We start from the raw sequence: 16,261 nt of genomic DNA on the forward strand, positions 1-16,261 counted from the left end.
AAGAAGAATTTTGTATACGATACGTGTTTCACTATGACAGCTGAGCTACCAAGCTACAACTTCTTTGACGACTTAGTATTCAAAGGACTAAAGGAAAACTTTATGGACCAAATTTCTGCAGAACAAAACAGTTTTCTGATCTTGCACAAATCTATTTCAAGCTTTATGTACGGCAAAGTTCCACTCAACATCGAAAGTTTCAGAATGTCTCAGGAAAACGAAAAGGCCAGAATATCTCAGAACAATGAAAAGGCCAGAATATCTCAGAACAATGAAATGTCCAGAATGTCTCAGAACAATGAAATGTCCAGAATATCTCAGAACAACGAAATGTCCAGAATATCTCAGAGCAATGAAATGTCCAGAATATCTCAGAACAATGAAATGTCCAGAATATCTCAGAGCAATGAAATGTCCAGAATATCTCAGAACAATGAAATGTCCAGAATATCTCAGAACAACGAAATGTCCAGAATATCTCAGAGCAATGAAATGTCCAGAATATCTCAGAACAATGAAATGTCCAGAATATCTCAGATAAATGAAATGTCCAGAATATCTCAGATAAATGAAATGTCCAGAATGTCTCAGAACAATGAAATGTCCAGAATATCTCAGAGCAATGAAATGTCCAGAATGTCTCATTGGACTGAAGAAACTAATACAGTTGATAACAAACTTGCTGCTTTTAACCCTAGAGATTTGCAGACTTTGGTTTGTTCAGTGGATTTCAAGTTGGAACAGATAGAAACAGACATTTTCGCGGGAGACACCAAAAGAAAAATATACAAGGAAGGAACTGGGTCGTTACTTGTACCAAACGACAACTATTGGATTGAGTATTCAATGCGTAGACACAATAACTCATACCGACACACACTGACCTACTCCTGGTGTGAACTGTTGCCTTTACACGACAGATGCTCGGTAAATCATTTACTGAACATTAGTCAATCTAGGACAGTGCATCTTCAAAACTGGTTAATTGTCACCGCCAGCTTCGCCACGGCTGAAGCTTTCTGGGAATTCGCCAACAGCTCCCACGATGCTGTTACGTTCAATAACAAGACTGCCTATGAAGGCGTGATCACTAAGTTTTGTTACCAGTATGGCGTGGATGTAGATGTGTACTTGGAGGGGGATTATATTAAAACAGATGACGGTCTCACAGTGTGTACAAGTTTGAGACATTCTTATCCTCTCAGAAATTCTGAAGTTGGCAGCGCCTTTAGGAATTTCTATTTGATTAGTTTGTGCTTGTTATTTACATCATAGGCAGTTCTACTAGTGTGAACTATAACATAGACGTCATGGGCGTAGCCAGAATTTTTTCGGGTGGGATTATTTTTTTCTCCCCCCACCCCCGCGATATATATATGTTGGGGGATTTAAACTAAAAAATCTCTAGAGTTTTTTCTAAACAAACTCAAAACCACCTTAGCTAAGCTCATACAATTTGCTGACTGTAGTTTGCTTTAGAATAATATTGAAAAGGGGTTTTAAACCTCATAACTATTTGTAAGGGGTTTTAAACTTAAAGCCTCTGGAGGAGTGGGGTTTAATCTCAACACAACGCTCATAGAATTGTTTGTGTGTCGTTTGCTTTTTTTAATATTGAAGAGGTGGATTTTAGCTTCATACCCCGCTGGAGGGGGTTTTAACCCAAGACTCGAAACCCTCTGAATGCGGTTTAAACTTAAGGCCCTCTTGAGGGGGGTTTCAAACACAAGCCCCTCTTGGTCACGCTCATATAATCTAGTGACTGTTGTATGCTTAAGTCTTATATTGAAGAGGGAATTTTATTGTAAAAAGAATATTCGGAGGGGTTTTTAAACTCATAATTCCTTTGGCTATGCTCTTGGAATTTGGGGATTGTCGATTGCATTTTTTTTTAGTTGTATAGAAGATGAGGTTTTAACTGCAAAACCCCATGGAAGGAGATTTTAAACTCAAAACCATTTTGGCTCATAAAATCAAAGCATAAAATCAGTCACAAGATCCCCCCCCCCCCGGACCTCATTTCATTTCTATGTGTTTTCAATTTGTTAGAACTAGAACTAGAACTATATTATCCTTAAGAGTAACCATCCATAGCTCTCTTGTTTTATTTGCAACAGTTGTCGTTGGAATTACCAGCATATGTGAGTTCAACAAAACAAAAAGTCCAACAAAAGTAAAAATTTTAATTGCTGTATTTAACTCTTTCTCTCCGTAATTATTTAACCACATTCTGGTGGAATCAACGCTGATATCGTCAGTTAGGAGAGAAAGAGTTAATCAATTTTACACGTTGATAGACAAATATATCATGTAAAGTGTTTGTAAAGGAACGATAACAACGATTATGCCAATACGAAATTAGATTAAAAGAGTTATCTCCCTTGTACTCTACATTCTGCTTTTCAGATTAGCAAGGGACTTAATCTAGTCATACGCCTTATTTATTCACCAGTGAGGAGACAGTCATGACCCTAATCCCAAATTTCTATGCGGTGGTATGTTGGAATAGAAGTAAAACAGTCCTGTTAAAAATCCTGGTGAAGTGAATGTATAAATCTGCTCTGAGTCTATAAAATTCTCATTATGACCCCATAGACCCAGACTTACAGGGCGGTTCGCAAAATGTGTCTAAGCGGCAGTGGCGTAGCTAGGGTGGGGGGAGGAGGGGGAGAATTTGAAAATCCCCCCCGGGCCCCACTAGAGGAGGGCCCCAAATGAGTGTTTTTTACACTAAATATTAAATATTATGTAAAATACAGAGGCCCCCCAAATGTTGGAAAATTCCTAACTACGCCCTTGCTAAGCGGCTTATTTAATTATTTAAACTCTTCAATGTATACATGCGGGTATACTCGTTGATAAATATTGTCTTATTAGATTATTGTACTTCAAAAAATTATAGAGGCCAAACCAGAGTTTTTCCCATGTGGCCATTTAGCTTTCCCAAAGATATACATAAACTATAAAATTTCTAGGAAAATCGTTATAGCTCTTTACAAGAACCTTGTCCAGGCAAGTCTTAGTTTCCACTTTCCATGAAGAAGTTGCAATCTGAATAGAGGAACTGTAATAAATGAATGGACGTTCACTCTCATTTTGTGCACCATCTTAAGTAGAAGTTAGTAGGGTTGTAATAGATGAAACTGGTTGTGCTTGTTATGTGCATTTCAATTATAATTTCAATCTTGATGGATAACAAGAAATATATAGAATTTAGAAAGCAAATTGTGCCATTTAAAATTAATTATGTCACTAGTTAATTTTAAATTAAATAATTTAATGTTTGTATGGTAAGGGAACATATGAATATATTGTTTTTATTGTTGAGCGTATGGAAAAAAAGTGTGTGTGTGTTGGGCAGGAGCAGTAAAAGGAATTATCTCCCCTGCAGTCGGTTTTCCCTCAAGGTTTCACTGAGAAAATATTTACACAATCGCTTTAACTCTGCCGGATGTTTTTTGTTGCTCTAAAATACAAATGTGTTATAACTCTAGGTTATCATTATCTCCAGGGCCGGATTTACCTATAAGCAACATAAGCTATGGCTTAGGGCCCTTAAGAAATATTTAGCACTGAGATATAATATCTGGACTTTTAAGAACCCCATAACTCATTTTCATTTTTTTTTAAAGTGTAAATACGGCACTGATAAAGACGAAAGAGAATCACAAGTCTGCTGCCAACTCTGGTTATAGGAGAAATCCACCATCTCTCTCTCTCATTCGCTGATAGAAAAAGAAAAAAAAAGGATGTAATATTTCTGATTTAAAAAAAAAACAGCAACAACAATAACAAGTTGTTACTAAATTTAGACATACACTGGAGCGATTCAATGGCAAGTTTGAATCTTGAACAAAATAAAATTAATTTTTAAAATAAACTTCCTTCGTCCACAGTCCTTTGATCAACTTGTTTAAGTCTCATATGACATTTAATGACAAATTAAAACATTTGCTCTTGCCCATAAACTTTCTTTTTGAAACCCAAAAGTCGCTTGAAATGTCGTGAGATCCACGATAAAGATGACGAGAGTGCCCCTTAACCTCCTCCCCTCCCGCACCCTATAGAACAAAACTATTTGATTAACCTTCAAATTTGTGTTTCAAAAGCATCTTTACATAAATTCGTTCCTTATATCTGCGAATTTAGACGTCCTGTCGTACTTTATAATCCCATTCATTTAACATTTCGGGTAAACATGTTTTAATTGTACTTTATATCCCATTCATCTCGCGCTTCTTTCATTTAAATAGCTAAATTTAAATCTTACAGAAGCGTTTAACAAATCGGGTAAACCCGTGTCTATAGTATTTGATGTGGAGAAAAACTTGAAAGGAACATTTAGATGTAAATACAATCCACTAGATTAGTAATACACAAACTAAGTCCCGCAGGCCGCGGGTAATGTCCGGCTAGTATATATATATAAAGTAATAAACAATTCAGACACCAACAAAAATGTGTGTGTGTGTCAAAATGTCTTGTTTCTGTTGCAAACAGTGAAATAATATAAATATTCCCTCCTTTAATGCGACGACCCTGCTTGATAAACAAGTGTTGACCTCTGCTTCAACTCTTGCTCCCTAGCGGAGCTACTGGCCAGACGTTGTCACAGCGAACAAGGAATGACTTTCTTACTTACCTGTACAGTTGTATGACTTTTTTTTTTACTTACCTGTATACTCAAATGCCTTCTTAACAGAACGAATAAAAAAATCGTCCCCATAAATCAGCAAAATAATTGTACTACAGACTCAAGAGTGTCACCTGTTGCCTCCGTCTCTCCTCCCTTTCCCCGTGTTTTACCCTTTATAAGTTCTTTCTTTAACCCCTCACCAACGCTCCTGTTCTTTCCCCACTCATCCTAGCCAGTAGAATAGGAGGATACTTCTCACTGACAACCTGTGAATGGCTGTGACCGGCCAAGGTTGAAATCTAATAACTCTATCTTTAGATCCGAATCTCCCCCCCCCCCCCCACACACACACACATCCACTCCCATACCTCTGGTCGATAAAAAAAAATTCTAGCCTACAAAAATTTCCATATCAATCCACTGACGGCTTTCTAACTAGGGTCACCAGTATTTATTTCTATGGTGGGAGAGTTCAAAAACACCGGAAATGGAAAGTGCAGCCGACTTTCGGCTAGCAGACGAGAAACAAATGGAAACATTGTCAAGATAGTGAGGATTAATAATAAATCTAGAAGATCTAAAACTACATCTAGACTTAGAGTCTAGATCCAAATATCTAGAGTTGGATCTAGAGTTTCTAGATAATGTCTGGGTTTTTTTTTTTCATATCGGATTAAAACAACAATGAGGTAAATAATACTTAGTAATACTAGACTTAGAAGTACTTTAACTTAAAAAAAAAATTAAATAAGCTCTAATCTATTTATATCGAATATTTTTTTACTTGTTGAACTAATCTGCATAAGTACATTTAAATTTATATTATTATATGTTATTATTATAGATCTATATCTACAAAAATCTAGAGATCTAAATGGGATCCAGATTTAAATCTAGATTAGATTTAGAGCTGATAAATTTGTAGCCTAGTTGTAGCCTACTAGACATCTAATATTAAAGAATGTAGGCAGTGGCGTAGCAAAGGATTTGGGGGGCATGCAGGGCTTGGCCTCTTTAGATCCCCCTGCATTTTGACATTCGACATCATGACATGAGATAATGACGTAGATCTAATACTTAATGTTTAATGTAAAATTCAAATTCCTCCCATCCCCCCATCATAGCTACGCCACTGAATGTAGGCTAATAACATAACAGACTTAACTGACTACTAACTGATCTGCATTATCAAAATTCTAGAACAAATAGATCTACGACTAGATGTATAAAAATATTGTAATTAGATCTAGATCTAGATCTTCTTCTTATAGATTTAGTATATACATTTCTCTCACAAATGCCATTTAAGAAATACTGTCATGCAAGCTGCATATAATATGGATTGATTACTTTTGTTAATTAAAATAGATATTACTATGGAATTCGACGTTCAGAACAATGCAATCCAAAACTTTTATGCGTTATCTTCTTAACCGAAATAATTACATCTACGCATATCCATGTATCAAACTATTCGTGCATATTAATTAGAGACCCATAGTACTCAGTTAAGTCGTTGGTTTCCAAACAACCCGACCAATGATCTAATGGCAGTAGCGAAAAAGAAGCACTTGTATAAATTTGTCCTAGAAACATGGGATAAGAATGTGCCTTGAGTCTTTCTTAGTATTTTATTGCGTTTATATTTGTAAATTATTGTTTAGTGTATCAGAGCTACTTTAATTTTTAGTCTTCTGTCCTGAAGAGTCTCTAAGTTTAGGGATTTTACTTATATAGTGGGAGAAATAAAATGCACACAATTTGTACCTGACAGACGGAATGAGTTGATATAAGCTTTGTTAAAAGTCGGATGGGAAATTCTCGCGTATTTCACTCTTTCTCTCCATTATTATTTTTCCACGTTTCGAAGGAATTCTTCATTTTACTTATGACTATTTCACTCCCCTGTTATGATTAAGCTTCAATAGCTTTGTTTGTTATCAGAAAATGTTTTATTTGGTCTAGAATTAAAAGGGAATGCATGCTCTTTCTATCTAACACATATTCAAGTTTTAAAAAATTAAATTTTAATTTAATTTAATGATGTCAAATCAACGATGGGATCGTCGATGAGGAGATAAAGAGTTAACACGGGAAAACCAGCCAATGGTCTTCGCTGTGCAGACGATCTAAGAAAATCTCCACCTCGCGTTTTTAATTGTTGCAACACAAGGGAACCAATTAAAAGTACGCTATAATTATAGTCGTATCAGTGAAGATTGCAATATAATAATAAGACATCTTTTTAGGTCAGAATATAAAGAAATAATGCGGTATCTATACTTGGCTTCCGAGACCCAGCGGCGACCTATATATTTTGCAACAAACGAGGAGGCTGAAAAAGCAATTGCACGCGCTCAATTGAGGTCCTCTTATCGCTGTCTTCGCCGATAGGACATCTTTTTCGTGTGCCTAGTTGTTTTTTTTTTGTGGTGTTTTTTCAGCATAACAAGTATTACTGGAAGGCATAATATTAATTTAAAGGACATTATAACGTATTCGTTGTCTAGAGCATTCATTGTTTATGTGTACAAGATACACCACGATTTCAACTGGTTTACAACTATATGTATCACGATGTGTACGGGGTCATAACTTTGTGTACAAGATACACCACGATTTCAACTGGTTTACAACTATATGTATCACGATGTGTACGGGGTCATAACTTTGTGTACAAGATGTGTACGGGGTCATAACTTTGTGTACAAGATAAATCACGATGTGTACGGGGTCATAACTTTGTGTACAAGATAAATCACGATGTGTACGGGGTCATAACTTTGTGTACAAGATAAATCACGATGTGTACGGGGTCATAACTTTGTGTACAAGATAAATCACGATGTGTACGGGGTCATAACTTTGTGTACAAGATAAATCACGATGTGTACGGGGTCATAACTTTGTGTACAAGATAAATCAAGATGTGTACGGGGTCATAACTTTGTGTACAAGATAAATCAAGATGTGTACGGGGTCATAACTTTGTGTACAAGATAAATCAAGATGTGTACGGGGTCATAACTTTGTGTACAAGATAAATCAAGATGTGTACGGGGTCATAACTTTGTGTACAAGATAAATCAAGATGTGTACGGGGTCATAACTTTGTGTACAAGATAAATCAAGATGTGTACGGGGTCATAACTTTGTGTACAAGATAAATCAAGATGTGTACGGGGTCATAACTTTGTGTACAAGATAAATCACGATGTGTACGGGGTCATAACTTTGTGTACAAGATAAATCACGATGTGTACGGGGTCATAACTTTGTGTACAAGATAAATCACGATGTGTACGGGGTCATAACTTTGTGTACAAGATAAATCACGATGTGTACGGGGTCATAACTTTGTGTACAAGGCGTAAAAATTAAGAAAGTTAAGAGTTTTTTTTTTTCAAAGTAAATAAAATCACACCAGAGAGACCTTAACAGTGTGTTCAGCAGACGTAGAAGAAACCCCTGTCTCCGAGTCAGTGGTGACAAGGATGGTCAGTGATTAGGACGTGTGTATGGTCAAAAACTTAGTGGACATGTGACCATTATTGTGTCACAAATAAATAGACCGACAAAGGTTCTAACTCTTACCCTTTGGTTCAGAATCATCGACTATAAAATCTAACTATTTCTACAATAGTAGGACCGTAGCGATAATAATAATAATAATTGTAATCAGTGTTTTTTTTTTGTTAAAAATATAAGTGCCGGTACTCAGTGATGGATTGCCTAACTTTTAACTACTAATAAATTAATAATAAACGTTAAAATACAAGAAAAGTCTTTTTTTTTTACCCACATTGAAAACGGTGACGGTACGCCGTACCGGTGCGTACCGTCACAAAAAAGCACTGATTGTAATAATACAACATAATAGTAATAATGGTGGCGAAGTGGCTGAGTGATTAAGCGTTTTGCTTTTGAACCTGGGGTCCTGTTCTCGAATCTCGGTGATGACTGGGATTTTGAATTTCGGTATTTTAGGGCGCCTCTGAGTTAATGGAAGTTATCTAAAATAACAGTATACATGGGTGTTATATCAACCGAGGGACAGTGAGAACTGACCTCGAAAACACATTCGAAGCTCTAAGCAACTCTAAGAATATCCTCGTTACCTGTCATAGGGCTGATAGGGCAGTACTGCGGCATTGTCAGAAATTTCCTCAGGGGACACTTCAGGGGACTACAATGTTTCCCCTTAACAAAGCTCGACCCCGATGGTACCAAAGAATGAAAGTTAAATCCTATACTGGGACAGGCCTAACTTGACCGACAAAACGGTAGATTTTAATCGCCCTGATCTGCTGCTCGTCGATAAAAAAGAAAAAGACGCTACCATTATTGATATCGCCGTACCATTGTCTTATAATTTAAGAAAAACTGAGATAGAAAAACAACGAAAATATGGGAACCAAGGCTTGGAGATTGAGTTTATGGAAATTATCTAAAACAACAATATACCCCATTGTCATATCAACCGAGGGGAAAGTAACAACTGACCTCACAGATACCTTCAAGGCCCTTGGCAATCCTAGGAACATTCTCGTTGCCTGTCAGAGGGCGGTACTACTGCAGACCTGCCACATCACCAGAAAATTCCTCGGTAGAAACTGATAAAGGGACTACGATGAATTTTGTTTCCCTTTAACGAAACTCGACCTTGGCAGCGCCAGAGAATGACTACTCGTTCATTTCTAACATAATAATAATAATAACTGACCTCACAGATACCTTCAAGGCCCTTAACATTCCTAGGAACTTTCTCGTTGCCTGTCAGAGGGCGGTACTGCACCAGAAAATTCCTCAGTGGAAACTGAAAGGGACAATGAATTTTGTTTCCCTTTAACGAAACTCGACCCTGGCAGCGCCAATGAATACTCATTAGTTTCTAACAATATAATAATAATAATAATAATAATAATAATAACAATAATAATAAACATACTTGTTTTGTTTTTTAATTCTAATCAATAAGAAAAGTGCAGTATTTCACGTAGATAAGCGAACCGAGCTGTGACCTACTTACTTTGAAAAAATCAACACTGACAAAGGCTTTGTCTGCAATTTTTTTTTTTGACACGGACGATTTGCCAACTTATTGGCTTTTTATGTAGAGACTTCGAGCCTCCATTGAGTTGATTTTAAAAAAGTACCTATAGAAAAAGCTCCAGCTTTCATTTCATCACTGCGAGTGTAGGTGGCCTTTTGGCATGCATGGGTCAATACCACTCTTTTTAGACCAAATATCTTCTACAGTTGTACAATACAATAATTACTACGTAAAAAGAAATATAATTAGCATTTATACTAAGTCTTTTAACTCTTTCTCTCCTAATTGACGATACCAACGTTGATTTTATCAGAACGTGTTAAATAATAACGGAGAGAAAGAGTTAAGTAAAAGGTGTTTCTGAATCTACTTAACTCTAATGGTACCTGACATCAGTTGGGGGAAAGCAAAGGTGGCTGTTCGTTGTGCTGGCCACATGGCACCCTCGTTAATGGTCTGAAGGTCTGAAAGGGGTACTTAAGTTTAAGTGCACGTTCACACAACTGGGGCACTCACAAACACGAATAGGGCCTACAGTGAGGCCCCTAATAACATAGCATGCAAGTGCTTATATGTCAGGCTAACACGAGCCAATCAAATCTCTGCTCCTGTCTGCTTACAAGCTACAACATTCAATAATTCGCTCGCAGAAGTCGTTCCTTTTTTGTTTTACATAGTTACGATTTTCTTCACCCGACGACGTAGATTTAGAAATTGTGCGAGAGCCAGACAAGGAAATTTGGAAAGGAGTTGTCAAGAAAGGTAAAGCAGGGGCAGGACCGGCCGTGGGGAATTGGAGGCCTTAGGCAAAATTAATTTGGTTTCCTCAAGTGAAATATAAAAATAAAAATAAACCCAGAAAACATAAAATTAAATTTTAAAAAATCAGAAAAAAACAACGACAACAAAAGTCTTCTGTTATAAGTAGCCTAACAAGTAGATGTAACCATTTGTCAATAAACATTGAGTCATAATAGAGATTTAGAGCTAGCCCCTACTAGACGTAAGTGTCCTACTGTACTGCTACATTTGAGATTTGAAACAAGTTTCTTAATGTTTTTATCATGTACGAGCGCCCCCCCCCCCACCAATCTAAGGCCATAGGCGACTGCCTACTTTGCCTTTGCCCAAGGCCCTGGGTCTTGTCAACATCGCTTTGATCTCCTAAACGTAATTCATTAGTAAAAATACATAGACCGCCCGCAGCTGTTTATTATGTGCAGCCCTGCAAGCCCAATGCAAACAGCTAGATTTAATCTAGGTTGTAATATACAAGTGCAAGTGCAGGGTCTGTCAAGTAAAAAAAAAAAAAAGGGGGGGGGGGGTAATTCCGGTAACATTACCTGCTCCCCCTCCCCCCACTCCCATTATACGTATTTCCCTTGGGGAAAACCCGTATTGTTTCCTTTTATGTTGAGCGTATTAATAAAAATATAAAGAAAAAATAGTCGGGACTAAATAGAGTGTTGGCTACGTTGATTTGTAGAAGCCACTGGAAAAATTGATGAAAAAACAACTGTCCCGTAATGATGATATCAGTCTATCCTTCATGGTTTAAACAAAAAAAATAATTTGTTGCAGTTGTGTTCACTTAAAATACCTCTAGTTACATTATACATATATTTTCCGTTCGTTTTTAAGCGTTTAGGATTTATTTTCAACAGAATCAAATTTATTTATACAAATTATATATATATATATTTTTACTGATGCATAGTCAAGGTTATTGAGAAATTGTATATAGTTCATGATCATTTACACTATTCATTGTAATATGTTCAAAAACTTCCAAGAAACATTAATGTTTTTGAAAAATGTGATAGCTTTGTTCAGAAAAAGAAATTGTTCATAGTTCTATACATTATATCTTTTTCATCATTTCCTCTTTCAGGTGCTTAAAATTTTGATTGACCAAAAAGATGTCTTTATTTTAAAATGGGTATAAAAAGAAGACTTTGTTTTAAAACGGGTGTACATAAATTGAAGAGAAACGCGTAAAATGCTGGATTGGATCATCTGAGCTATTTTTAGCTCCGTTTCCCATGATGTCATCCTCATCGACTATGAAACCAAAGACAAGGATAATCAGGGCTCCTCCTTTAGACCTTCCCTTCGACGTTCCTTCTCTCTCCTTCTCTCTCTCTTTATTTCTTTTTTTTTTCTTTTAATGAAGGAGAAAAATGAACAAAGAACTGGACAATGAAGTCCCTGTGCCGGACATCGATTTGTCGTGTTGAGGCTGTTCGCATTGCTCGCCTGCCCGCTGCTGCCAGCCTCCACCAACTAATACTACAGAGACTACACACAGCGGTATTAACCCCCTCCCCCCCCCCACCCACACACACGCGCACCGCACATCTTTTTTTTTATTTCTCTCTTCCTAAATCACGTAATGATTTGAACAAAGACTTGGTCAATCGATCGTGTAAACCCAGCAAGTTATTTTCTGTGCTTGTGCTATATCTTTGTTGGTGAAATTTTCAAATACATCTGTCTCTATTGACTCTCTATATATTTACGTGTGTGCGTGAACGTGTGATTTTTGGATTATCTCCCCCAGTTTTAAAGGATTTCAGCTTCTCGCTCAAAGGTATAGTATTATAGACCTCCAACTTGTGCATAGCAATTTTTGGCGGGATCTTTTTCATCGAGAATGTTACTTGGATATACTTTATATGGTATTTTTTCACGGGAGTGTTGTAGGAATTTCATAGATATCATAGGCGCGGTGGCTGAGAGGTTAGGCACTTGGCTTCCGAACCGGGGGTTTGAATCCTGGTGAAGACCTGGATGTTTAATTTCGGGATCTTCGCGTGCCTCTGAGTCTACCCAGCTCTAATGGGTACCTTACAATATTTGGGGATAAGCAAAGGTAAAAAAAATGCGGTTGGTCGTTGTGACAACCAGGGGCGTAACTATTTTCCATCACTTGGGTGCCCGGGGGGTTTGACCTCTTTGGGGGCCCTTGCATTTAGCATAACATTTGATATTTAATGTAAAAAAAACAAATTCATTTGGGATATCCCCTCAAGTGGGGGCCCGGGGTATTTTCAAATTCTCCCCCTCCCCCCCTCCCCACCCTAGCTACGTCACTGATGACACCCACGTTAACCATAGGCCACAGAAACAGATGACCTTTACATCTTCCGGGGCATAGATCGCATGGTCTGAAAGGGGAACATTACTTTTCTTTCTCATAGATACCGTCTTGTTATGTTTTCCAGATATTTGTCTGAATAGACGCTCAAAATGTATATATAACTATCAAGTAATGTATAAAATATACTATCCTTGCATCACGCAATGCTAATATGTTTCATGTAGTAATTTATAGTTGTATATTTTTTTGACATCCTACTCAAATCATGCCATTATTAAATATTACTTGACTAAAAAAGATGTGACTTGCAGTGATATAGGACTTTTTGGTTTACCTAATGTGACCATTTCATTTCAACTCGGTTTGACCCCTCAAAAAAAAAAAAGATGACTTTATCTCGAACTTCACTACATCTCCAAATGGATCGTTATTGTATACCCTATTTTTTTCTTACATTCCTGCTTTTGTTCTAAAGATACGTGGCGAGGCCTCTTGAGTTCCTTTGACCTGTGGAGAGGCTTTCTCCCAAAGACCAGTTTTGAGAGATTAGTTATTTACTCATTTCTCTATCTGAAGAATCCTACTTGAAAAGCCATTTGAACAAACTCGTTGGTGTCTGGACTCCTTGATCCCCTGCTTTGTGCCCTCGAGTTATGCGAGGCCTGAGTACGAGCACCCTGCGGAGACATTCATGCTGTTATCATTACACATACAAGTAAAACTCAAATATTATTAGTTACGTTATTATTGCTGAGTGATCAAAATATCATAAACAGACAGTGAGTAAATAAATGCATGTGATTTTTTTTTTACAAAGCTTATATTAACTTACTCTGTCTGTCTGTCTGGTAAAAAGTGTATGCTCGTTATTTCTCCCACACACATTCTCTGATCAAGCTGAAACTTCGCACAATTATTCATTGACATAGACAAAACACGAATCTTCAAAAAAAAAAAAAAAAAAAAAAGACAATACTTCAGTATTCACAGATATTGCTAAATTTGTTGAGTTTAGTCCCATTGAATAATTGTTAACGCTATTTCTTTTTCACGCCTTCTCTGATCAAGTTGATACTTTAAACAATTATTTATTGTAGCTAGCAAAATATTAATCAATAAACAAAAATACTCAATTAGTCAATTAATTATTGGTAATTAATTATTTTGTTTGATATCGAATTAAGGAAATAGCGTGTATAATATTGGTAGACAAAGTTTTAAGGACAGAGTTCTTCCCCTTTAGATTGCTTTGTTGTTGTTTTTTTAAAAGGATTTTTTAAAAATTTTGCTTATATTTTTTTTATTCTTCTTCTTATGCATAGACAATGTATTTGATTGGCTATGACAAAGTATATCTTTCTTCAATCAGCTGGCTCAAAATGAACCTTTACATTTTGTTTCACTACTTCTTAAAAAAAATAGTTTTTGTAAACGTCATAAAATATTTTATTGTTAGTATTAGTTTTTAACACGTGCCCTTATGATTTGTAAGAAAAAGTGGTCGAGAGAAAGAAAGAGAGATAAATAGAGAGGAAAGAAGGAGAGATAAACTAGTAGTGTGAACAAGAGAATATATTGGAAAAAGAGAAATAAAACATGTAGAATAAGAGATAGAGGGAGATATAGAGAAGGAGAGAGAGAGAGAGAGGGGGGGGTGGGAGAGAGATTCTTCTTTGTAATTGTCCTCAGGGTGGAGTCGACAACTCTTGGAACACTATAGCCATGGAGACCCCCCTCCTGCCTGGACTATTCTCTGGGAGGGATCCAAGCAGAAGTTTCGTCCCTTTGACTGATGGCTCAGATGCTAAGACGCTCGGGTTAGAGGCGAAGCCGAAGGCCGAACACACCGGGGTAAAAAATCCACATATTTCTTCTCTGTTCCACATTAGCCGTGCTGGTATCAACCTTAAAACGAACCATTTGAGGAACGGTGTGTGTATAGTGACATTGTTGTTGGGTCTTTCTTCCATCCCGCTAGTGACCTAGTCTTTGGGTACTTCATTCTTCGAAGTCAAATGTCAGTGAATATAAAAATCTCCTTCGTTTAGTCGTAACAGCATATTTAAGGGATGTTATGTTGTGGATTTATTATTTCAGTGGTTTTGTAAGAATATAGACCTATGTCAAGTAGTGCTGCAGTGAATTATTGAATTAATGTTTTGAAGGCATCCATGCTGCATTAATTTTTTTAAGGCATTCATTAAAAGAATAAAGAAAAAAAGAATATAGAAGTTTCTTCAAAGTGTTTTAGTCATTTTAGTCTGTTTTTGCCACAAAGCATTGTATATGTAAACACAATCATAAAATTGTCACAAATCGACACTAAAAACAGAATCGTCACAACTTGATCCAAATGAGTTGGGCAGGTCACACATTACAAAGCTATTTATCATTAGTTCTAAATAATATTCAGTCATTAAACTGTATCCGTTTTCTCAGCATCAGTAATCGCCTTTCAATCCGAAATCTCAGCCTATCGATTCTATTCACTGATTGGCCAAACGCCTCTAACTCAAATGCTTTCACTCACATATTGGGTGATAGTCAAAAAAATTCAGATGTAGTCTCCTACAAGTCCGGCCCTACCGGTAGTTGTCGCCCATTTAGGCTATACGTATTGCAACTGTTAATTTGTCAAATATTCAGCAAAGAGTTTGTCACTTTGTCCGACGATGTAATGTGTTGCGTGTCGTTCTAGTTGAAACTGGGTCTGGGGTGTTATTCTATCTTGGTTTTTACTATTTCTTTACTTCTATACCATTACCGACCACATAACATTAATTATATAGTAGAGTCTCTTATCTTGTCTCTTTTTTCGTCTCTTAGCTAATTCGAGTTATGTTTTTTAATCTATCGTCGCGTCACTACAGAAATTCCCGATTAAGCTACGCGCCAGCCTATTGAATCATTACATTTGTATTCGTCAGTTTGCATAATAGATCTCTATTATTTTATACAACTATTGACATGTCAATGTATCTTGTTTATATTTCGCAAATAGTTTGTCAGTTTCTGTGTCCGTTGATAGATTGTATTCGCGTGTTACTTGTATCACTATTCTCTAATAATATCGTATTGACGTCTAGTTATCAGACTAAGGGACTTGACTATTAGTCACTTATTTTTATTGCCAGTTGCCAGCAGACGAGAGAAATCTAAAAGCAGTGTTCACACATAATCTTCATACAAGCTAAACGAAACAATACATGCACTTCTATGCTATACAATGAAATGTGGAAATGAACCTAGAATCTGATAGACATAATGCATTTTATTACACAATTTTAGAACAGCGTATCACACTGTAGTTACTTTTTTTTTTTAAACTCCATTATCTATTTAGTGATACTTTGGAATTAATTGTTGAAAGAGTTCATGCTCGTAAGGTTCTAGATCATGTATATGGGTTCTTTGCAGTGAATGTTAAAAAAAAAGGTCAGATTAATACAAAGCTTATATCAACTCAACTCTG

The 16,261-nt window shown here is 36.6% G+C and overlaps 1 protein-coding gene across 2 annotated transcripts in view; it reads left to right on the forward strand.

Annotated features, from left to right (window-relative positions):
* The first annotated feature begins 4,998 nt into the window (after nucleotides 1-4,998).
* LOC106066251 (uncharacterized) overlaps nucleotides 4,999-16,261 on the forward strand; it is a 77,959-nt gene continuing 66,696 nt past the window's right edge. Inside the window, exon 1 of one of the 2 annotated variants that reach the window (XM_056035120.1) lies at nucleotides 4,999-5,325. The gene's annotated coding sequence lies outside the window, so the exon portion shown is untranslated. The remainder of the gene's footprint in view (nucleotides 5,326-16,261) is intronic. The other variant, XM_056035122.1, reaches the window with a different exon arrangement.

The sequence above is a fragment of the Biomphalaria glabrata genome, chromosome 7 (genome assembly GCF_947242115.1).
Source record: "Biomphalaria glabrata chromosome 7, xgBioGlab47.1, whole genome shotgun sequence".
NCBI classification, from domain to species: Eukaryota; Metazoa; Mollusca; class Gastropoda; family Planorbidae; genus Biomphalaria; species Biomphalaria glabrata.